Source organism: Mya arenaria, chromosome 11 (assembly GCF_026914265.1).
Source record: "Mya arenaria isolate MELC-2E11 chromosome 11, ASM2691426v1".
NCBI classification, from domain to species: domain Eukaryota; kingdom Metazoa; phylum Mollusca; class Bivalvia; order Myida; family Myidae; genus Mya; species Mya arenaria.
The window spans coordinates 20,228,046-20,252,964 of record NC_069132.1 but is presented as its reverse complement, the minus strand read 5'-3'; positions in this window follow the sequence as shown (position 1 = coordinate 20,252,964).

Here is a 24,919-nt window from a genome sequence, read left to right as displayed (position 1 = left end):
ATGTAAAAATCGCCACCTCACTAAAGCATTTATTACATATTAAGATCCATAAATACTCTTTATATGAAAAGACATTAAACAAAAATTTGCGTTTGTGAAAGGAAAACAGTCAACCTTACAGCTTTTCATATGACGGTTTAAATGGGGAATAATCACTTAAATATTAATTCCATTTGATGATAAATTTAAGTTTTTTACGGCATTTATAAGTACAATAATGCTATAATTTAAAATAATTTGTCAGGTTCAATTCAAGGTATGTTTTTCATGTATGGAAATGTGTAGTTAGATACCCAGTGATCTGGATCACTTAAAACAATGCCGACACTACATGATAATTCTTTATTGGTCCTATTTCCATGATTTCTAAGTAGAGACAATGCAATGATAAATGATCATTGTAAGTTTTATCCTTGTCTGCAAGCCACATGGTGGTGTCCACAACTTGCTGACGTACAACCAGAATTTACTTTAGTAAAATTACTCCCAGGTATCCACAGTCAAACCCGGCAATATTGCCGGCCATACTCATAAGTATACCGGCAATACCCGGTAGCATCTACATGCCCACCATTAACTATTAGAAGCAGAGTACATGTTACAAATAAAAGAGATTTTGTAATATTCGGCTTATGTTCACACATCCACTTTGTATTTGAACTAATATAAAGAAAAATAATTGTGATGGATTAAAGCAATGCTTTCGAGGAGATTTCACACCAACGCTTGCATTTGAAGCTACGTCCCTATTACGATATGGAGCCAGATTGGCACTATTGAAGGGCATCTATAATACAATAAAAAATGAATAAATAAGCCCAATTAGTCGATCATTCAAAAACAAACCTTGTGTAGGGACACAAGGCAAGGGCCCAAATGACAATGAACTTTAGACACAACCATATTAATACCACATACACAAACACCACAATCAGATCACATTCTCATCAAATTTGCTTTACTGATAAATCAAGCTCATGCATATCCGTATGACATACGTAATGTACATCCCACTCGGAACATAGTGTTTCCTGTTTACATTAGTGACCGCACACACAAGGTACCAACCGATGACTAGAGGCCTGCTTTCAGATGATAGCCTCACACGTCGCAAGATCTTTAGTGCTGGAGAATAGAAGTGAGCTTGATTGTTTGAAACAATTCGAGCGCAACAAGCAGATATCAATCTTCTCCATGAAATATTAGGTCATCCGCATCACCAGAAAGAGTAACCAAACAATCGCATACACAACTCAATACATTGACAATATGTTCCCTTCGTCAAAACTGGAATAAACATTGAAGGCCCAAAAAGATATCAAGACAAAAAAGCATCAGCAGTTTGACATCGATGTGCAGTACTATACAAGCCTGGCTCGACCAAGTAAGGAATATTCTTCCTTTGCTTTGGACCATCACACCAATACGAACATCAACCAGCTGGTCGTCCTATAGGATTCTTTCCTGATATAATCAGGGGACGAAGCTCAAGCAAGGGCCAGAAAAAAATAATTAGGTGTTTTATATGGTTCAAAAATCCAATAATACCACATTAAAAATTATACAATTTGCAAAACAATATTAACAACACATTTATAACTTACATGCGCCACTGGTAACAATATGTTTGTGTGTGTTTACCTTTCTGCAACATATTTAGTAAAGATAAGGGCTTGCTACACCTTTCCGAAAAAAACACCTGGATACACCTTTCTGGAAACACCTGACTACACCTTTCTGGCAATTTTATCTGTTAACCATTTTTTTCTACCATTTGAAGATATTCACAAACAGATGTACCCTGAAGTGTCTATTACCGTTTTGACTGATTTATAGGCATTTTAAAACATGTTTCCACACTAAATTTAATTAATGAAAAGACCGTGAAGTTTTGATAGGCATCAAAGCTAACCACTTAAGTGCACATATGTTTAGGCAAATTATGGTTAGGGTAAAATGTTAATCAAGAAATTGAAAAATGTTATTAAATTAAAATTAAGCTTTTACTTCCACCGAAGAAGCGATAAGAATTTATTAATGGAAATTGTATGATGTTATCACACACATATGTGATAGGACCTCGCATAAAATTGCTACCATTATTATCTTCTCCTAAATTTAATCGTGTTTTATGAGAGTCTAATAGTCATGATTATAAAATGATTTCACTTTCCGCACATTGTCATGGTAATAAGGTACTCTCAAGATGAAAGTGTTCATCTTTATAAAAACTGATAAAGAACATTTTGTATTTTGAAAATAGATTTAAACGGAAAATCTGCATACGAATCTCCAACCATCTCTACACGGTCATGAGAATCTACTAGTAGATACTGTTTCTTAAGAAAATACCAACTTATAACTGATACGGCAAACGATAAGGGAATTATTCTTGACATCTCGATATCACTTTAGTTAATTCGGAATGACGATGTGAGAAATGCTCAACTTATATTTCTTTGTCAACATTACAAAATTGTTTATTTTGAAGCAGATCTTCAGCAGACTCATTTTCTATATTTCGTTTAATTGAGGGCAGTAAAGAAGTTTGGTAAACGTTAAAAGTCAAAAGAAGAAACAAGATATTTAGCATAACCCCTAAATATTTATACCGTTATTGGAACAGCTTTGTCTAGAAATTGGTTTGTACCTGATGACATATTACACTAAAAATATTCCAAACACTTGACACAGACATTCTAAAATACAGATAACCATGAGATTATAGCTATCTAAATAAATAAAAAAAATAATTCATCAATCCGTGGATTAAAAACTAAAACCTACAGTTTATATATAGCGTGTAGTAACCTAGGATGATTGGCCCATGAAAGCTCCTTCTGGATGGGCTTACGTCTAAAACGATTTGACATATTTCTGTAGGTCTATTTGGACTATTTCATTTGTATCATTTGGAATATTTTTCTAGTTGCCTTTGACATATATCTGTACTTCAATTATTGATATGTTTTGTTGACCATTTGAACTAATTCTCTTCCTCACTAAATTTCCGTTTGAAAGAGGTCTTTACTTCCATTTGAATTCTGTGTTTCCATTTTAAATGTTTAAAACAGTTCTGTACTTCGCCATGGAAATCGTTTTGTACTTCCATTCGAAATAGTTCAGATCTTTGCTGTCGATTATGAACCTTTTTGAAATATGTTGTTTTTATTACACAGTTGACAAGATTCGCTAGAATATGCATAGATGTCAAAACGTTTAGCTCTCCCAGTAAATTTATGACGGAAAAACGTCTGAAAAGGGTTTCAGATACCATAAATTATGGAAAACTTTCTCAACATTTGTTATTGGTCATTTTAATAGTACAATAGTAGTCTTAAATCGCTGATTGCTAACAGTAATGCTCATCCCGATTTTTAAAGAAATTTCGTAAAATAAAAATGTTTCAAGCTGCTAGTTTGGCAGATAGACTCAATGAAATTCTTGGATCTTAATAAAGCGGCGGATATAATGGCAATACTTTGAAGAGTATTTGCCTTCTGGTTTTTGATGATGAATTCCTCATAAAAATATTAAGTTGAATATGGAGTCCTTATATAACTAAGCTTTCAGTCCTTTGATTTAATTAAAAAAAGCAAATTCGTGTTATCCTTAAAACCTTGTTTTGGCTCGCAAGGAATTGTTCAGCGCGTGTCGTCTTTTTGTTTCAAAACTTTACTTAAGGTAATAATTTGGTATAAGATTTTACCAAGTATATATTTTATTTTTATTTTTAATATTTTTTCTATGTTTGTTCCTAATTTTAATAATTTTAGTACAATGATGCATTTCATTATGAACCTCTCTGATCACACAATTATAAACCTTTTATTTGCTTAATCAGACTGTGTGGGATTTTCATAGTTTCAAACAAAAACTGCATCATATCTTTGAAAAGTTTTTGCATGAGGTACGCTGAGTTGTATTCCTTCGTCTGCAGATGGAGTCGGGATCCTTTATCATTGAAGTACTTGGGGTTTACCTTGTAATGTATTATTATTTGTATTATTATTACGTTTCCTCAAATGAATGAATACTTTGATAAGATTTACCATTTACGTTTTTACTTTATTCGGGATTGTTGGGATAAGAGTTAGATTGTACACACAAACTAGTTTAAACCCCCAGTAAATTTACATTTCACTGACCGTTCCAAGGCGGTACCTAACGATCCTTGATAAACACCCCTAGTTTTTGTTTTTTCTTATTTAGTATATATGTACTGTATTGTTTGTGGAGTTTTGTGCTGTTGTTCCATGTTTCTGGTTTGTGATTGTTTGTATTTGTGTTTTATGTCTTTGGCGTTTACCCTGTGATATTGAACCGGGTTTATGTTCAAACTCTTCACTACTGTGCTTGTTTCTGTAGTTTTTCATATGAATAATGTCAAACATTATTACAATTTTCGCCGAAATTTCGACGAATTATTGATCCAGAACAATGTTTTTTCAGTGGATTGTGTTCAACACGTGAAATCGTTCTTAAAAATACATTTTAAATTGTTGCACACCAATTACAATAGTCTCATTTTTGAAACCTTATTGACTTTTATGTAACCACAATACTAAAATGTCCTTCAAGGTCCGAACACAAACGCCTCAGAGGTTCAGGTTTTATGGTCTGTTAAGGTTCAATATTTAGCATGCATGAAACATGCGTCCTTTTATTTTAAGTACGTTGTAAAAGAAATAACGAAAAATGAATTCATTAGATTTCAAAAGCAAAATGAACCAAGATTAGGATCGGTTACACGTGCAAACATGTTTGGCACTACCCAATTTTGTTTTGCTTTGTGGTGATTGTTTTTTTAAGAAAGATATTTGCAATTGTGGTACCATGAAGTTATTTTTAATCGCTTTATTATTAAATATATTTCTTTCTTTTTTAAATGCATGAACAAGAAGCTACAAGACATCGTGGATTGGACATTCAGGGTTATTTTGACCACACAACATTTCCATTGGAAATATTTTTCCGGAAGAATAAAAACGGTATTTTAACGAAGCCCTCGAAAATCATTCCTTTAAAATGCATAATTATTCATTACACTAACATATGATACACAGTATGTATGTTAATCTCTTGAATATGGTTATATTTCAAAACTACATATCTAGGAAATTTTAACGTGTTAATTGTTGGCCCACCCACGTTGATATTATGGAAGGCCTTTGACGTGTATAAATTGTTGCCGTTTTTTATTTATTTACATTCTTTCTGTTCGTTAAGTTGTGTATAAAATAAACTATGCGGCATGAACGAATGATACGCGTGACTCATAAAATATTTATGGACAATCTAACGAGATTTAAAATATTACCGACCTCCAAACAACTTCACTTGCATAATTATTCTGACTGCAATTATGCCAACGTCATTATTTTAAGCTAATTGTTAATCTAGGTGAACGGTCCCTCACTGATTAAGGTGACGTTCTTTCAATTAGTTTATGCATGGCATGAATTTATTTATAAAACATATTTCAATGTATGATGTGTTTTACGATGTGTGTTGTTTTGTGACGTCTATCTCGTTAAGTGTCTGTTATGCACCAGTCAATTGTATCCACGCCTCCCCCACTCCCCCAGGTCCGAGGAATAGCGGGGGTTTTGACTTTCGGTCCAGCCAATTCCACGTCAAAACCCTGCCCTGCGGGGACAAAAAAAACAGGTAAATAAACGGCCCATTCCCCCCCCCCCCCGCTAACCCCCAGTATACCCCCGGACCTATGGGACCGTGGTACAATTGACTGGTACATTAGGCCTTAACATTTCGCACCTGTAGTTTCCGTTTTATTATGATTTTTACCACAATGTCCATTTTCCATACACACTGTTCTCATTCTTAGTAACCACGTATAATGATTATACCAAGACCGCATGGTTCTAGGCAAAACACACATGTGGCGTTTGAATGCCTAATAATCGCCAATGAGTCAAAATTAGCCCGGGGCAATATTACCTACACGGGCAAACTTGCCTCTATGGTGTTTTATGGACAAGTTAATATGGCAATTTTTGGTAAAATTGCTGGGGAATTTTGCAGTCTAGGGTAAATTTCGTCATAAAAACTTAACATTTGAGTGAAAAGCAATGGGAAAACTCTTCTGTTCTCTCTCTAACGAAACAGTTTTAACTGGCAAACGGTTGATATGACATGTGATCAGTTTTGTTTAGTTGTTATTCATATCATTTTTGTCGTATTATTTTTTCTTGGAATTAGAATTAAGTGCACTCGACCAAATGCTGTTTCACAGAGTAAATAATGTCAAGAAAAGATGAATGTTTGACTGAATTGTTCATAAAAGTGTGTGACTATATGATCTTGAATTCATATTGGCATTTCTATGTAGATTTGGGACAATTACAGCAGCCAAGCACTTTCTTTGATACCGTTTAACTGCGTAAGAATCAAAAGCCGAAGCTAAATAGACTATCAACACATCTGCATTCCACATTCATATCAAAACATCGTTCACCAATAGATGTTGGGGTTACTGGTGATATATTATATTTAAACTTGGAAACATAAGTTAAAACTTAAAAGGGATGAATTCAACTAAAGAGTATATATGCAGCGTTACAGGCACTGAAATAATGACCATAAGTTAGAGCCCTATTGTGTTCTACAATATTTCGACTAGATCCTTGCAATTGGAAAGACGGGTAGCATAACATATTCTCATACACTGTAGCTATTGTTTTTAAAAAAAATAGTGGTTTGTGGACTATCGAGATAACATCTAAAACATTTATATGCTAAAAGTAAAACTCTTGCAAAATTAAACACTTGATATGCAATCAAACATTCATTTAAAAAATCGTTTACTGTTGTTTTAAAAATTGTTTACATTCAGCCGTAAGTGATGCAACCATTTAAATATATTCATGTGCCAAAATGCTCCAAATTATGATGTTGCTTGCCGCCATGCCGATATGCTTTCAAATAGAAAATAACTGCAAAGCAGTGACTTCGAGTTGTGTTATATATAGGCAAACTTCTGGTGTCCCCCTTTGTGTGTTACACATACAATTCAACGAGTGATTATTACCTAAATTTCTCCTTTATTATTTAATGTTGTTGTTTTTTATCAGAAATTGTGAAGAAATATTGTTTCGCGACTAACACGCGTGTTTTTATACAAAGAAATAATTAACAAAATTTGAACAAACTTCTTTCTATTTAATAAAATTGAATGACTTGTGCTAACTAAGATATTATTAAAGGTTTATTATACCTATTAAATGGTATTTTTATGTTTGCCATTTAAAGCTTATTATTAAAATTCCTGATCAAATTACCTTTACCACACATAGAGCAGGTTCAAAACATTTCAAATAAACATTGAACATATTTTAATGAAATACACATTTTTTAAACACCATATTCTAAAGCTTTACTCTCCATCACATCATAATAAATATAGAAGAATAATAGCCTCAAACATGCATAAAACGTTATCGAATCACTTTCTGGACTGTTATTGTTATTGTTTTCATGCGATCTCATACAATGGTATTTCCCAGAGTTTCAAGGAATGACAAACGTTCAAATACAAGAATGCCAAGTAAGTAAATGCTGTTACAGCTGTAAAACTTGTGATATTTTTCGGAACAGATACTTTTTATGATATAGTGCTCACACTGAAGGTCATTAGGTTTTCGAGAATATTATTTTATAAATTTGTTCCCAAACGAAGTCTGGATGTGTCTCATGGGGCATTGCATGAAATTGGTATAGAACCCCTAGCTGATAATACGAACCATATATGTATTGATGTCTAGGCCATTTGTACTTATCAAGATGTGTTCACTAATAAGTCTACCTAAACCGAAAACATCGTCATGTGATTTGTCAAAAGTCTTATATTTTATATTTTGAGTCATAGTATATAATATATTGATTCTTTAGATTATAATAATACCACTTAGTCGGGTGGCAGGTGTCTTTGTCAGGTTCGTCAATATAATAATAGTCTCAGAGAATCAAACCGCTACTTTTAAACATAATTTATGCAATAGGAGTCCCTTGACTGGGTCAATATTTATTCATTTATTTATTTATTTATTTATCTATTTATTTATTTATTTATTTATTTATTTATTTATTTATTTATTTATTTATTTATTTATGTATTTATGTATTTATTTATATGTATTTCTGTATTTCTGTAAATATTTATTTATTGATTTATTGATTTATTAAATGATTGATTTATTGATTGATTGATTTATGTATTTATGTATCTCTGTATTTAATTATTTAATTAATTATTTTTTTATTTAATTATTTATTTATTCATTCATTCATTCATTCATTCATTCATTCATTCATTCATTCATTCATTCATTCATTCATTCATTCATTCATTCATTCATTTTTTCATTCATTCATTCATTTTTCATTTTTTTATTTATTATTTATCCAAAAGTTCTTTATTTGAATTTGGAAGTGCATCTTAAGTTGGTGTAAACAGTTCTTTAAAAAATGCCTTAAAAATCTCCTGTTCTGTTTAACTGCCCCGTTACCTCGGAGACAGAGCTGTACGCATTGGCTGAAAACCTGCCCCTTTTTTGCATTGACACGTTTCAATAATTTTAATTAAAGTCTGGAAATTTCTAAGTACCCTGACTGACTGCATTGTAACTAAAAGTGACCTGTTTAATGGTGCAAAAACCTACCCTTATTGTCAAATGAAAACACGATGTGCGCCCTTATTCGATTATTTACTGCATTAAGCAATGTCAACAGAAGAGAGGCGTCCATTGCCAAACAAATATGAATATAAAAGAGGCAAAACTATTACCTAGGCATGACGCCATATTGTCCTTCACGCATGCGCACGACAATCCGTTCGCGGTCTGATGTACGGCCGTCCCTGGGAACGCTCTGCGAGATATGCATCGACCACGTGACCCTCTAATGCAATTTCCGCAGCCAAAATCGGGATTTCCTAATTGATTTTCAAATATCCCTTGCAGACGTTCTTTGAAGGCTAATTGCAGCAGACATTTGATAAATTTATCACCCATAGTGGACAGATATAATTTGGGCTGTTGTTAAGTGTTTTGTGCGTAAAGTGGTTTAGGATTTTAAATGTCCATGTTAAAAGATGTCTACAGATCTTTATCATGGTGGCTGTGGAACGGTCCTCAATCGGAGGCAGAGGGCCGATAGAAAACCTTGATTACATTGATAACATCTTCACGACAAATAATTAACTATAAAATCTACATAAGTTGAACTGATACCGTATCCTTTCATACAATAAAGAAGCAATGTGTCATTGAAATTATTATTTATTATGAACCGCGTTTTAGAGAAACGGTGAGATTTTTATAAAGAAGCTATAATCGGCTGAACCTCAGTTGTGCGATAAAACGATGATAAGGGTGTGAAATTAATCGCTGCGCAGCCACGGACATCTGATCAAAGGCTTCCCCGGGCATCAAGTATGCATGCGCGTTCCGGAATAGGTGCTTTGCAGTGTTACATAATTACTAAAACGCAAATAAATATTCATTAGTGCAAAATTACAGTGTAGATATCGACTGTCGTGTCCTCGGTGTTTCTCTATTGGATCTGTCCCGGGACCCGCAGGCTTTCTTCAACAAGTCGATGGCCCATATCTAGACATCGTGTGTATCAGCTGCGTAGCTTCCAACCGTTTGACTTGAACCACTATTGCTGCAAAAAGTAGATAAAATGATCGTAATCTTTCACGGAAATCCTTACAAAAACACATATCATTGGACGTATCTGAGTAACTTGATAGTATAGCGCAGCCTTACTTAATCAATATAAACACCACGTACGTGAATGCTCTCGTCCAGTCTTTGTGTTCAATTAGGGGTGTTAAGATACGCCCAAAAACGTATCGAGATTTATATTGCGATTCGCCAAACCTGTATCAGGATATATTGCGATAGGTATTGTTTTATTGTTTTGCAATATTTTATAAGTGCAGATACGCTGGTTAGACTGATGTGTAAACTCTATAATAAAACTATTTTTCATATACATGCGATTACCGTTGACTTGGTTTTAAAGAAACTTGTATAACAGTTGCATGTTTATTGAACAGCATTTAACAGCAATCGGAACACCATGACCATTCTCCAACTGATATGACCTCGGAAATAATACAGGGTTTTAAAAATAGTCCATCATGTCGGCGCCTATTTGAAAACGAGTTGTATGTGTTTTCAACCGTCAATGGAAATATTATTTAATGTGTTTGGGGAAAAAGACACAATGTACTGATCATCAAAATTCACTTCCAGTTTCTCCAAAGTGTAATTTAGACATGAATCTCTCTCTATCCCGAACATTGTCGGAGATGGTCGAGCACACCGATGTAACGATTACATGTAACAGTATTAATATTCACGTTATTAGTTTTTGCAAACGGCAAAGCAGTACCACATGCAACTAGTATAAACAATTTAGATAGAAGTGTACTCGAATCAAGTCTTGGCTTTAACTATTTTAAGGTTGTATTCGCATTATGTCTGTTATTGCATAAGTGTAAGCAAAGGTTAAAACTTCAAAAACAAATATTCAAAGGGGAGTAACTGTCGTGTAACCAACCATATTGTTACGTTAACATGTAAAACCGGACAGCCAAAATTGTTGTCGTATTATAAATAAATTATTCCATTATGTTCTGATGTTCACAACCACGGAACAAGCAGTTACAAAGTAATATACAATTGCTAATGTTCTATCTTTACGCGTGCTAAGGAATGACAACAAATTATTTTCTATCTTCACAATGTTGTGTCGTGTTTCAAAACATTTCATAATTAAACAACAACGATGCACGATTAATTAAACTAATTCTTTTTATTGCTCGGCCTCCAATATACATCCATAAGCACTCGCTTATAAAGGATGCCCACTTCAGTGTGCGCCAATGGCTTGTTACTGCAACGGATATTTCAGAGCAAATGCTAGCAGCCAAACATTTACAGTGAGCTTCCATGAGTGCAAATGATTTTGAAGAAGTGACATGCAAGATAACATGCACACTAAATCTATATATTAAATATCAAACTATCGTTAATGAACCTATTTTGGGGTTATGGTCAGCTAAAACCTAGGAGTGAATTGGTGTCGAACAGTCAGTTCTACCCTTTATCCAAACATTAAGCGACATAGCAAATTATCATGAGAAATAAAAACGATAGAACTTACAAGGGTGTGCCAAGTGGTGTACAGTTTAACGAAGATCCTGTTAACTTATAGGTGCGAGGACCAATGCCTTCGTTATTGGTGGCTACATTGGAACCAGCATAAACTGTAAGACAATAATTTACAAGCAAAGTAAATCAATCAATGATAATTGACAAAGTATCTACAGCGACCAGATATACTGAACTCACATGTAAATCCAGCCGGAGCAAGAATTAGACTCCTGTTTTTGCAAAATTAAAACCAAGAGTGCTCTCATTCTTAATTGTTCATTAATCGACGAAAGGCGGTATTGGTGTTTAATGTGAATACTTGTAATAATGTGTTTCTTAAGCACGTGTGCCGTCAAACCAGACATACCGGGTCAATGTAGTTTCTTGTTGTATATTATTGAACACCAGCGTACTTCTCTCAATTTCAAAACCTCAATTCTTGCATTTTGTTTCTTCTTTATGCATTGTGGCGGTAAAAGATATGCATTATTCAGAAGAGTTATCCTCTTGCCAGCATGTAAGGTGATAATCTTGTAAACTGAAACTTTAAACAAAGTGCACCATTAACATTTTGTCGCAAACCTGATTGTATCACTCCGACCGATGGTCAGCTTTATGAATTTTGTTGCGAAGCTGATTTGATCTCGTCGACCGATGGTCAGCTTTGTGATTGTTTTGATAACTGTTGTTCAGTGTATAATGACCAATTTATGCATCATCCGTGTTCACCGTGCTGCGATCAAATGAATACTGTTTAGTTGTCGAGAGTCTAAACATGCACGATTCTCCCTCTACCAGTCTTTGAAGATACAACTTATACAATAAAACAAAGGGATATTAGTACTGCGTTCGTTTCCTGGATGTTGTTTTAGACTTGATTGGATTTATATTTCAGATTCGGATTTGACGAGGCGCAAGCCGAATACAATCAAAATCAGCAAATATCAATGACTGTAGACGACTACGACATTACGGATCCAAGCGCAATATCAATAACCCTCTTATAACATAAATTTCTCGTTTAAAAAATAGAACACACGCTATAACATAATAAATTTCATTCAAATGACGCAATATTTTGTTGTTGGCCTCATTTCAGCATCGTAAAATAATAGTTGTTGTGACGTGACCTAAGCGGAGTGCAATACAGCCGTTGTGTACTCGAGTGGGATACAGACTACCTTTTTGCATATGTATCGCTTTGCAGAATTATGAGGCGAATTTTATAACAAGATTACAGTAAACTGCAAATAGTCGTGATGAGTGTAGATGGTACCCGCAACACATTAAAGCACAATTAACCATGAATGAACTCTCAAATTCTTCATTGATTATAACTTGCAATAGCGTTGCAGTATGTATTGTTTTGCGCGTTCGTTAACTACCGAAGAGCACTCGAGTCGGTTAATCGTGTAGTTCTTTGACGAAACTTGTTGCAGAAGAGTGTAGAGTACATTCCGTTTTTCGAAATTCCATATCGCAGCAGCTAAAGGTGGTTACAAAATAGTAACACCAACTAAACTGGGGATTAAAGGGACGATCTCCCAGGACTCAATGCTTATCATATCTCAAAATACTTTTTTAAAAACGTTCCGCGTGGGACTAAAATTGCAGCATTTCTGAACGGAAACATTTTAAACGAATCAAATCTAAATGTTAACGTCTTTTAATGTGCCATCTAAACAAGCAATAAATTATCACAAAATGACACATCTGTTGAAACGCAGCTGGATCAAGATGTATAAGACATAAACGGACAAAAGGAATGATGGAATTATACTCAGAATTACATTTGACACAGCTTGCTTCAATAACTGTTTGAACGAAGCACCACGTTATATGACGTTCGTAGAGTCAAAAAGGTAATGCATAGGATCTGGAATGCAGCAGAGAATAAACTAAATGATAATGTGCCCCATATAGGAACAGTAAAAATCATCGATGGAATAGCGATGGGAAAGATGTACTTTCGGAACATAATTGGTAAATATATATCAAGACAGTCAACATATGTCAAAGTGTAAATTTCTCGTAGTGGTGATTACATTGGACATTTACCTCCAACGAAACATCCAAGACTCTTTTTTATGCTCCTTTGTTTCCGGAGTAATGGACAAACTGGCTTCATAGGTTTGAATTGAAATATTGAATGCATTTTAAAGTTAAATTTCCATGCATTTATATATAATAACAATATGTTATTGATTAAGAACTACAGTTAATCTTAAAGTATTTAATTTTTTCGATTTTAAAAGGTGTTTGTTTTAGTCTGAATAAAGGTCTGCCCAAACATATTAGCTACATTTCTGCTTGAACTTACAACACCCTCATGCGGTGCGAGTTTGGACAGTAACCTGGCCAGCGGATTGAGGCGTCACACCGTAAAATATTACTGTAAAAGGTCATGGACCATCTCTTATACTAGTAATTCCGAATGGAATGGGATTGCACTGTTTTTTAATGTTATTTGATGTTTTTACATTGTATGTGTTTTATGTCATGTGCAATGATGAGATGTAAATAAAGATACAAACTAAACCGATGGGAAAAGTTTGAAACCAAAAGAGTGGTGGTGAAATGGCATGAAAAATGGCATCTAAGCCGTTACACAATCTCACAAGGGACCCACCCGTATGCCAGGCCAATCGCACATCACAATCGCACATCATCTTAGGTTAGCATGTCCCGTACACCAAGACTTCACCAATGCTCATAGACTGTCATTGATTTTTCATTTGGAACATTTCTCTATATTCTCTTAACTTCAACATGATTTTATGACGTTTAAATATGTTTACACATACGCACCCACTAAAGACCTGTACTAGTAAATACCATCGATGACTGAGCATGAAAACTACTTCGGAACAATCCTCGCATTTTTTTTAAATTTTGGCTGTCCTCTTTATGCGTGTTCTTATTTTGCTTTACCTTCAACATATGAAGTTTCGATGCATATGACAACAAAGCAATAACTTGAGCCTATAGACGAACGATACATCCATTCTAAAAGGGGAATTAGGACACACATAGTTTTGTTCTATCTTTATAGATGATAATGTGTAGATAAGCTTTATAAATGGAAATAAACGTGGACTCGAGGTCTTTTCCGTTTCAGAATCAGTTTTTCACACTTATATTTTAGGAAAACTATTTCTATCTATTAACATTTCTTAGATGTTATTGCTTGTAAAGAATTCGTCGTTATTTTCTCATTTCGTATCGCCATACTGTATTTCCATATAAATGATATAAACATCTAATTTAATGTTCTTTGTTATAACTAATACAAACATGACTACTTAACAAAGTGTTTTATATACTATGAGTTACATTCCACATGTTTTGAAAACAGATCCCTGCCAGACAAGCTTAAAAGATCAAAGAAAAACGTCGAAAATATTCCCTCAAAATTATGCAAATTGGTCTTTAAATATAATTCATATTCCAGTTTATTATCATAACATGCACCTTACATAGCCCAGTTATGATTGGTTATGAAATATTCATTTAAGATAATTTATAGTGGCATAATTTGGTAATATCGCATCAATAATTGAAAGTGAAAGGGCGAAAATCAACATACATCAAGTTATAGATTATATCAATATCATGTTAGACACTCGATAAAATGATTAAATTACATGAGAAATAAATTGACTGTTATTATAAACGATAAATGTTTATGTGGGTAAACTAAAGAACACCTGGGTTGTATCCGTCTTGTTCATTAAGTACAATATTATCTTCTTTTGTGACAGTTTTTGCAACCATACCAACCGTTTAAACTTCTAAATTGTACTCTGTTCCATGAACGATGCATTTCTATTTGCGGTAACCAATGTAACACTAAAGGTTTATGTGAAATACATTGGCGGATTGTGTGGATACCTTTCCTGCAAACAGGTTTAAACGCCCAGTTTTTAATCCCAGATTTGTATTTGATGATATTTTTGTATTTGTTAAATGTGTATTTTCTTATACCGTCTTGTTGTGTCTCTTGTTCGGTGTTTGTTTGGGTTTCATCCTCAGTTTGTCTTTTAACAGGATATTTGAGGCTACTGGACTTTTCCCTGTTTTTTTCCATTGTTTTATTGAGGTGAAACAGAGTATCATTTTGTATGCTTGAATTATTTCCATTTTTTTTCAGGAATTGATCTAAATGATGTTCTTACTTTTATTCACTCAGACGAGGTAATTTTTGACTCGAATTCGTGATAAATAATATTTATCTTGAATACTATTTTGAAAGTTATGAATGTTGAAGTACTATTTTCACGTATACAGTTTTAGCAAATTGCTCTGTGGTTTCATGTCAATCCTGACCTCCGCAAAGCGCTAAAACGCGCGCCATCTTTGTTCGCCTCGACATTTGGAGCTACATTCGCAATGTGTTGAAGCTCTCATGTGAAAATGTCACATATCTCACCATAGTCCTGTATTGTATCGCGGTCCGCGGTTGTGCTGGCACCTTTCTACTTCAGGATGAACTATTATCTCCGTGCTAGATTTTCCCCGTTATTTCCGTCATTACACTAGTTCCACTTTCCCCAACCTTTACATGTACTCCGACCTTGACTTATCTACATAATAACACAACTCGGCGTATGCTCGGACTCTGACATCCACTTCCATCATCATGTCAGGACTCAACACTATGCTGAAATCCTGAAATGTTTACACTTCTCTTGCTCGAGCCTTCAACTTGACACGGGCACACGGGGAGGATAGGGGGCATACGGGGAGGGGAGGGGCATACGGGGTGGGGAGGGGGCCGTATATACGGTGAGTGGAGGCGGCTAACGGGAGGCATACGGGGTGTTTGGGGCATATTAATATTACCCTTTTGGAAATTGTCGTATCTAACAATTAAGAACGATCAATATTTTCTGTCTCAGCCATCTCAGAAAAAAAATATTCCTTCGTTTGCATTGGATGATTTCTCTTTTGTGGGTAGATAATTCAGCATGTATTATCGGCGAAAAAAACCGTGCTTGTTTAGTAACTATCTTTTTTTCCAAGGGAGTGCTTGTTTATTTAGGTGAATGACTGTAAAATACTTTTTCTTGCAAATTTTAAGCTACGGAGTGAATTTTTTTTCTCGACATGAATAGCCCCGCCTCCTTTTCCCTTTAAAGACAATCTGAAAATATGTAAACACAATCGTTAGATTTTTGCCTTAAAATACCTGGAAATACATAATTAGAATTACGACGACCATTTGCTATTTAATATGAATTTATTAGACACCAAATGAACCTTAAAGTCCGCAAAGCTGTGTGGTAGTAGGTCATACTTTAAAAAAGATCGAAAATGATATTAATTCAGTTAATTGTTAATTTTCATGTTATGAAATTGCTTCAATTTTTTCACAATTTATTTCCTACTAAATTACTATTCATGAGCACCACAACCTATTCATTGGCACCACAACGTTCAGAAAATCGAGCATAGTGCAGTAAGTATAACAAATAAAGTTCTACAATTTGTAACGTGGCAACCTTTTGTCAATAAAAAAGCTACACACATGTAAAGAAAATGCTTAAACCTAAGGTATGTGAACAATTCTCACGAAAATCCAGAATTTTACGTTGTCAACACTAACGTCTAGCAAGTTATGCAAGTTCTAGACGATCAGATATTAAATTTTATTCAGAACCTTTACCTTTAGAACAACTCATGGCCATTCCTATGTGGAACTACATTCTCCAATTTTTTTAAATTTACTCGTATAAACCTCTAAAAATGAAAAATTAGAAACCATACTCACTGTTTACATCCATATTCCAGTCATTGGCACTATAACGGAAGACGCGTTGGAGCATTTTCAACACATAAAAAAATGTTATGGCTCCAATGATTACCCGGCGTGATATTGATGTACTTCCAAACAGATTTGCCGGAATGAACTGTCGTTTCGAATCACCTCCGTTAATCTACATTGTAGCTGATTTCTAGGGGGGGGGGGGGGGGGGGGGGGGGGGGGTCATACAACTCGGCCTACACTGAATTTTCTGTGTGAATGACAGTAAAACAATTGTTTATTTGTTTGAGGAATGTGTATGTTGATGTTTGATGTGTACACGTCTTCTTACAATTTCCATTTTTTATTGTCATTTTGGTTTGTTTTTGGTTTGATTCCGTAAAGCTTGCCCATCGACATTTGCTGATAGTTGTCTATTTTTCATTTGATTGAGATTCTTCTACTATTTTTGTTGTTCCCGTGTCTTCGGGGATTTACGATATAACCTTTTAACATGACTGAATTCTTAACTCGTAGCTTACCTTTTAAAACGACTTAATTCTAGGAAACAATACTGTGCAATAACAAGACAATTTAACAAAAAACACCTCGCATATAGACAGTACAATTACATGCAGGAAATTCAAAACTACCGAACACTCCCTGTATTCAAAAACCTCAATAGCATTGCAACTTAATCACAAGAGACATATAGGCACATGTTTACATAGCATTTCTATACACTTGTATGATTAGCTAAAATCTGGAATCAAATATAACAGGATATATGCCGTATTGTTTGGAAATTGAAGGCAAAGTTTTCCGACACGCGATCGGCTGCTCAACAATCCAGTGCCGTTCATGCGAATGTCTCGAGCCGCCGGCTTTATGAGGCTTTACATCCAATCTAGGCGGACTGAGACAATAACTTTCGCAGACTTCCAAGGGCTTGATTGATTTAAAAGGGCATTGAGGGCTCACTCGGGACCGAGGCTCAATTTTGATAATAGTGTTAAAGAATAACAAAACGATGTTTGGTAAATTAGATCCAGCAAATTGGACTCATTTCTCGTGTTTTTGATCGGTGTAAGCGAATAATCTACGCTCTTCTCTCTCTCGCGGCCGTGACGATGTAACGTATTTGCCATTATAATAAGGACTTATTATTAATTATTCCAATGAAGTTTATTGAATATTTCCGATGTATGTTTATAACGCTCCCAAGGGAAGGGGAAAAAGCAACTATGAATTGAAAGGATATGATATATTGTGTATTATATTCCGGACGACAAATAAAGAGGACTTTACACTGGATTGTCACGAAAGTTTCAACTTGTTTCGTGCTCCCTAACGACTGCCTTTAACAATTGTGATAATACATAGACTGAATACATCAAACGCACAACTTGTATTAAAGTGATGGATGCTCTAATCAGAGATGTGATAACGGTGATTCCACTTTTCAAGGATTGAATGTGACAGGGCTGGAGCGATCTAACTGCCGTTACGGCAACAATCATAATACTGATGATGCAGATCTGGGGCGATACGGAAACAGCAGCTTGCGTGAGGTACAAGCCGCTCGAGTCACACGAGCATTGGGCACGGTAATGATACGTTGTTTGGGAATTAAAACAACTATTATACCTTAATCAAGTTAATGTTTTAATGTGTTGTAACACTGTTTTATGAGTCTTTAAAATAAACACAAAATTAATTGTCATATAACTTGTTTTAAATTGAAATAACATTGATGTATCTTGATAAAACACCTGGGTGGCTTCAATGAGACTAATTCTCGTAATGCATGGCACTGCTCTTTGTTAATGAAATTAACCCCAAGCCTTACAAGAAGAGTTGTTTTAATTGTAGTGAAATGCATGTGATGAAGGGTAATTTCCTATCCAAATATAAAATGAATAGATGAGGTATTAAAGTAATACAGTAATTGAACTATCTGTTGATTTTTACAAATGCATTTATGGTACAAAAAAGGCCGTCTATGTGTTGGTACGGTATAAAAAGCTTGAAGCAAGTCGCACTGAGCGTCTGTGTGAAGATTCCAGTAGCCGACAACGGTTCTGCTGAGGGATTGACGTTATCCAGAGACGGCGATTTACGGATATATCCAAGATTATCTACTGATTACTGAGTTTAGAAATACTCTGGAGACATTACATCACATGGCCGTATTTGGCTGGGAAGTTGGTAATTTGACAACAAGGGGAGCTCTGGTCGTTAGAAGGACATGGAGACTGATTTATGTCTGACCAATCTACATCTGGGTTCTGTTGACGAATGCCAAGCATGTGACGGAGTGCAGTATTGCAGTTTGGTGACAGGACATGCCATTGTCAAGCCTTCATCATTTGACTCCAATGTGGTCAAAATATAGTGTACCAAACTTGATTTAAAAGAAGCAAGCAAGGATCAAAACGTAATATCTTTCAGATTTTAATTGTTCTCACATTATAAGAATCTGCTTAACTTCCTTAAAATCTGTATACATGCGTACTTTTAAAATGTAACGCTGAGTTGTGAAACGTGTTCAGATATCTGTAAATGAATAATACATATCAAACAGCGTTATTTCAGCGTTTCTTTATCGTGTGTTCGCCATCCTGCGCTAACGTTGTCCTCCTTCATGTTGCCTTAGCTTTGACCTAGTTATGATCATGTGTCATTTTGCTTTGTTCAACATCCAGTTGTGTGTTAGTGTTGTATTTGCTTTGGTCAACATTCGGTTGTGTGTACGCGTTGTATTTGCATTGGTCAACATCCGGTTGTGTGTTAGTGTTGTGTTGTGTGTTAGCGTTGTATTTGCTTTGGTCAATCCGGTTGTGTGTTAGCGTTGTTGTGTGTTAGCGTTGTATTTGCTTTGGTCAACAACCGGTTGTGTGTTAGCGTTGTTGTGTGTTAGCGTTGTATTTGCTTTGTTCAACATCCGGTTGTGTGTTAGCGTTGTTGTGTGTTAGCGTTGTATTTGCTTTGTTCAACATTTGGCTGTGTGTTAGCGTTGTATTTGCTTTGTTCAACATTCGGTTGTGTGTTAGTGTTGTGTTGTGTGTTAGCGTTGTATTTGCTTTGGTCAACATCCGGTTGTGTGTTAGCGTTGTTGTGTGTTAGCGTTGTATTTGCTTTGGTCAACATCCGGTTGTGTGTTAGCGTTGTTGTGTGTTAGCGTTGTATTTGCTTTGGTCAACATCCGGTTGTGTGTTAGTGTTGTGTTGTGTGTTAGCGTTGTATTTGCTTTGGTCAACATCCGGTTGTGTGTTAGCGTTGTTGTGTGTTAGCGTTGTATTTGCTTTGTTCAACATTCGGTTGTGTGTTAGTTTTGTATTTGCTTTGTTCAACATTCGGTTGTGTGTTAGCGTTGTTTTTGCTTTGTTCAACATTCGGTTGTGTGTTAGCGTTGTATTTGCTTTGTTCAACATTCGGTTGTGTGTTAGCGTTGTTGTGTGTTAGCGTTGTATTTGCTTTGTTCAACATTCGGTTGTGTGTTAGCGTTGTATTGCTTTGTTCAACATTCGGTTGTGTGTTAGTGTTGTGTTTGCTTTGTTCAACATTCTGTTGTGTGTTAGCGTTGTTTTTGCTTTGTTCAACATTCGGTTGTGTGTTAGCGTTGTATTTGCTTTGTTCAACATTCGGTTGTATGTTAGTGTTGTGATTGCTTTGTTCAACATTTGGACGTGTGTTAGTGTTGTATTTGCTTTGTTCAACCTCCGGTTGTGTGTTAGCGTTGTATTTGCTTTGTTCAACATTCGGTTGTGTGTTAGTGTTGTGTTTGCTTTGTTCAACATTTGGACGTGTGTTAGTGTTGTATTTGCTTTGTTCAACATTCGGCTGTGTGTTAGCGTTGTATTTGCTTTGTTCAACATTCGGTTGTGTGTTAGTGTTGTGTTTGCTTTGTTCAACATTTGGACGTGTGTTAGTGTTGTATTTGCTTTGTTCAACATTCGGTTGTGTGTTAGTGTTGTATTTGCTTTGTTCAACATTCGGTTGTGTGTTAGCGTTGTATTGCTTTGTTCAACATTCGGTTGTGTGTTAGTGTTGTGTTTGCTTTGTTCAACATTCTGTTGTGTGTTAGCGTTGTTTTTGCTTTGTTCAACATTCGGTTGTGTGTTAGCGTTGTATTTGCTTTGTTCAACATTCGGTTGTGTGTTAGTGTTGTATTTGCTTTGTTCAACATTTGGACGTGTGTTAGTGTTGTATTTGCTTTGTTCAACATTTGGACGTGTGTTAGTGTTGTATTTGCTTCGTTCAACATTCGGTTGTGTGTTAGTGTTGTATTTGCTTTGTTCAACATTCGGTTGTGTGTTAGCGTTGTATTTGCTTTGTTCAACATTCGGTTGTGTGTTAGTGTTGTGTTTGCTTTGTTTAACATTTGGACGTGTGTTAGTGTTGTATTTGCTTTGTTCAACATTCGGTTGTGTGTTAGCGTTGTATTTGCTTTGTTCAACATTCGGTTGTGTGTTAGTGTTGTGTTTGCTTTGTTCAACATTTGGACGTGTGTTAGTGTTGTATTTGCTTTGTTCAACCTCCGGTTGTGTGTTAGCGTTGTGTTTGCTTTGTTCAACATCCGGTTGTGTGTTAGCGTTGTATTTGCTTTGTTCAACATTTGGTTGTGTGTTAGTGTTGTATTTGCTTTGTTCAACATTTGGTTGTGTGTTGGTGCTGTATTTGCTTTGTTCAACATTTGGTTGTGTGTTAGTGCTGTGTTTGCTTTGTTCAACATCCGGTTGTGTGTTAGCGTTGTATTTGCTTTGTTCAACATTTGGTTGTGTGTTAGTGTTGTATTTGCTTTGTTCAACATTTGGTTGTGTGTTAGTGCTGTATTTGCTTTGTTCAACATTTGGTTGTGTGTTAGTGCTGTGTTTGCTTTGTTCAACCTCCGGTTGTGTGTTAGTGTTGTATTTGCTTTGTTCAACCTCCGGTTGTGTGTTAGCGTTGTATTTGCTTTGTTCAACATTTGGTTGTGTGTTAGTGCTGTGTTTGCTTTGTTCAACATCCAGTTGTGTGTTAGCGTTGTGTTTGCTTTGTTCAACATTTGGTTGTGTGTTAGTGTTGTATTTGCTTTGTTCAACATCCGGTTGTGTGTTAGTGTTGTATTTGCTTTGTTCAACATTTGGTTGTGTGTTAGTGTTGTATTTGCTTTGTTCAACATCCGGTTGTGTGTTAGTGTTGTATTTGCTTTGTTCAACATTTGGTTGTGTGATAGTGTTGTATTTGCTTTGTTCAACATCCGGTTGTGTGTTAGTGTTGTATTTGCTTTGTTCAACATTTGGTTGTGTGTTAGTGCTGTATTTGCTTTGTTCAACATTCGGTTGTGTGTTAGTGTTGTATTTGCTTTGTTCAACATCCGGTTGTGTGTTAGTGCTGTATTTGCTTTGTTCAACATTTGGTTGTGTGTTAGTGCTGTATTTGCTTTGTTCAACATTTGGTTGTGTGTTAGTGTTGTATTTGCTTTGTTCAACATCCGGTTGTGTGTTAGTGTTGTATTTGCTTTGTTCAACATTTGGTTGTGTGTTAGTGCTGTATTTACTTTGTTCAACATCCGGTTGTGTGTTAGTGTTTGATTTTACTTTGTTCAACATCCGGTTGTGTGTTAGTGTTGTATTTGCTTTGTTCAACATCCGGTTGTGTGTTAGTGTTGTATTTGCTTTGTTCAACCTCCGGTTGTGTGTTAGTGTTGTATTTGCTTTGTTCAACCTCCGGTTGTGTGTTAGTGTTGTATTTGCTTTGTTCAACATTTGGTTGTGTGTTAGTGCTGTGTTTGCTTTGTTAAACATCCGGTTGTGTGTTAGCGTTGTGTTTGCTTTGTTCAACATCCGGTTGTGTGTTAGCGTTGTGTTTGCTTTGTTCAACATTTGGTTGTGTGTTAGTGTTGTGTTTGCTTTGTTCAACATCCGGTTGTGTGTTAGCGTTGTGTTTGCTTTGTTCAACATTTGGTTGTGTGTTAGTGCTGTGTTTGCTTTGTTCAACATCCGGTTGTGTGTTAGTGTTGTATTTGCTTTGTTCAACATCCGGTTGTGTGTTAGTGCTGTATTTGCTTTGTTCAACATCCGGTTGTGTGTTAGCGTTGTGTTTGCTTTGTTCAACATTTGGTTGTGTGTTAGCGTTGTGTTTGCTTTGTTTAACAACCGGTTGTGTGTTAGCGTTGTATTTGCTTTGTTCAACATTTGGTTGTGTGTTAGTGCTGTATTTGCTTTGTTCAACATTCGGTTGTGTGTTAGCGTTGTATTTGCTTTGTTCAACATTCGGTTGTGTGTTAGTGTTGTGTTTGCTTTGTTCAACATTTGGACGTGTGTTAGTGTTGTATTTGCTTTGTTCAACCTCCGGTTGTGTGTTAGCGTTGTGTTTGCTTTGTTCAACATCCGGTTGTGTGTTAGCGTTGTATTTGCTTTGTTCAACATTTGGTTGTGTGTTAGTGTTGTATTTGCTTTGTTCAACATTTGGTTGTGTGTTGGTGCTGTATTTGCTTTGTTCAACATTTGGTTGTGTGTTAGTGCTGTGTTTGCTTTGTTCAACATCCGGTTGTGTGTTAGCGTTGTATTTGCTTTGTTCAACATTTGGTTGTGTGTTAGTGTTGTATTTGCTTTGTTCAACATTTGGTTGTGTGTTAGTGCTGTATTTGCTTTGTTCAACATTTGGTTGTGTGTTAGTGCTGTGTTTGCTTTGTTCAACCTCCGGTTGTGTGTTAGTGTTGTATTTGCTTTGTTCAACCTCCGGTTGTGTGTTAGCGTTGTATTTGCTTTGTTCAACATTTGGTTGTGTGTTAGTGCTGTGTTTGCTTTGTTCAACATCCAGTTGTGTGTTAGCGTTGTGTTTGCTTTGTTCAACATTTGGTTGTGTGTTAGTGTTGTATTTGCTTTGTTCAACATCCGGTTGTGTGTTAGTGTTGTATTTGCTTTGTTCAACATTTGGTTGTGTGTTAGTGTTGTATTTGCTTTGTTCAACATCCGGTTGTGTGTTAGTGTTGTATTTGCTTTGTTCAACATTTGGTTGTGTGTTAGTGCTGTATTTGCTTTGTTCAACATCCGGTTGTGTGTTAGTGCTGTATTTGCTTTGTTCAACATTTGGTTGTGTGTTAGTGCTGTATTTGCTTTGTTCAACATTTGGTTGTGTGTTAGTGCTGTATTTGCTTTGTTCAACATTTGGTTGTGTGTTAGTGTTGTATTTGCTTTGTTCAACATCCGGTTGTGTGTTAGTGTTGTATTTGCTTTGTTCAACATTTGGTTGTGTGATAGTGTTGTATTTGCTTTGTTCAACATCCGGTTGTGTGTTAGTGTTGTATTTGCTTTGTTCAACATTTGGTTGTGTGTTAGTGCTGTATTTGCTTTGTTCAACATTCGGTTGTGTGTTAGTGTTGTATTTGCTTTGTTCAACATCCGGTTGTGTGTTAGTGCTGTATTTGCTTTGTTCAACATCCGGTTGTGTGTTAGTGCTGTATTTGCTTTGTTCAAAATCCGGTTGTGTGTTAGTGTTGTATTTGCTTTGTTCAACATCCGGTTGTGTGTTAGTGCTGTATTTGCTTTGTTCAACATTTGGTTGTGTGTTAGTGCTGTATTTGCTTTGTTCAACATCCGGTTGTGTGTTAGCGTTGTATTTGCTTTGTTCAACATTTGGTTGTGTGTTAGTGCTGTATTTGCTTTGTTCAACATTTGGTTGTGTGTTAGTGTTGTATTTGCTTTGTTCAACATCCGGTTGTGTGTTAGTGTTGTATTTGCTTTGTTCAACATTTGGTTGTGTGTTAGTGCTGTATTTACTTTGTTCAACATCCGGTTGTGTGTTAGTGTTTGATTTTACTTTGTTCAACATCCGGTTGTGTGTTAGTGTTGTATTTGCTTTGTTCAACATCCGGTTGTGTGTTAGTGTTGTATTTGCTTTGTTCAACCTCCGGTTGTGTGTTAGTGTTGTATTTGCTTTGTTCAACCTCCGGTTGTGTGTTAGTGTTGTATTTGCTTTGTTCAACATTTGGTTGTGTGTTAGT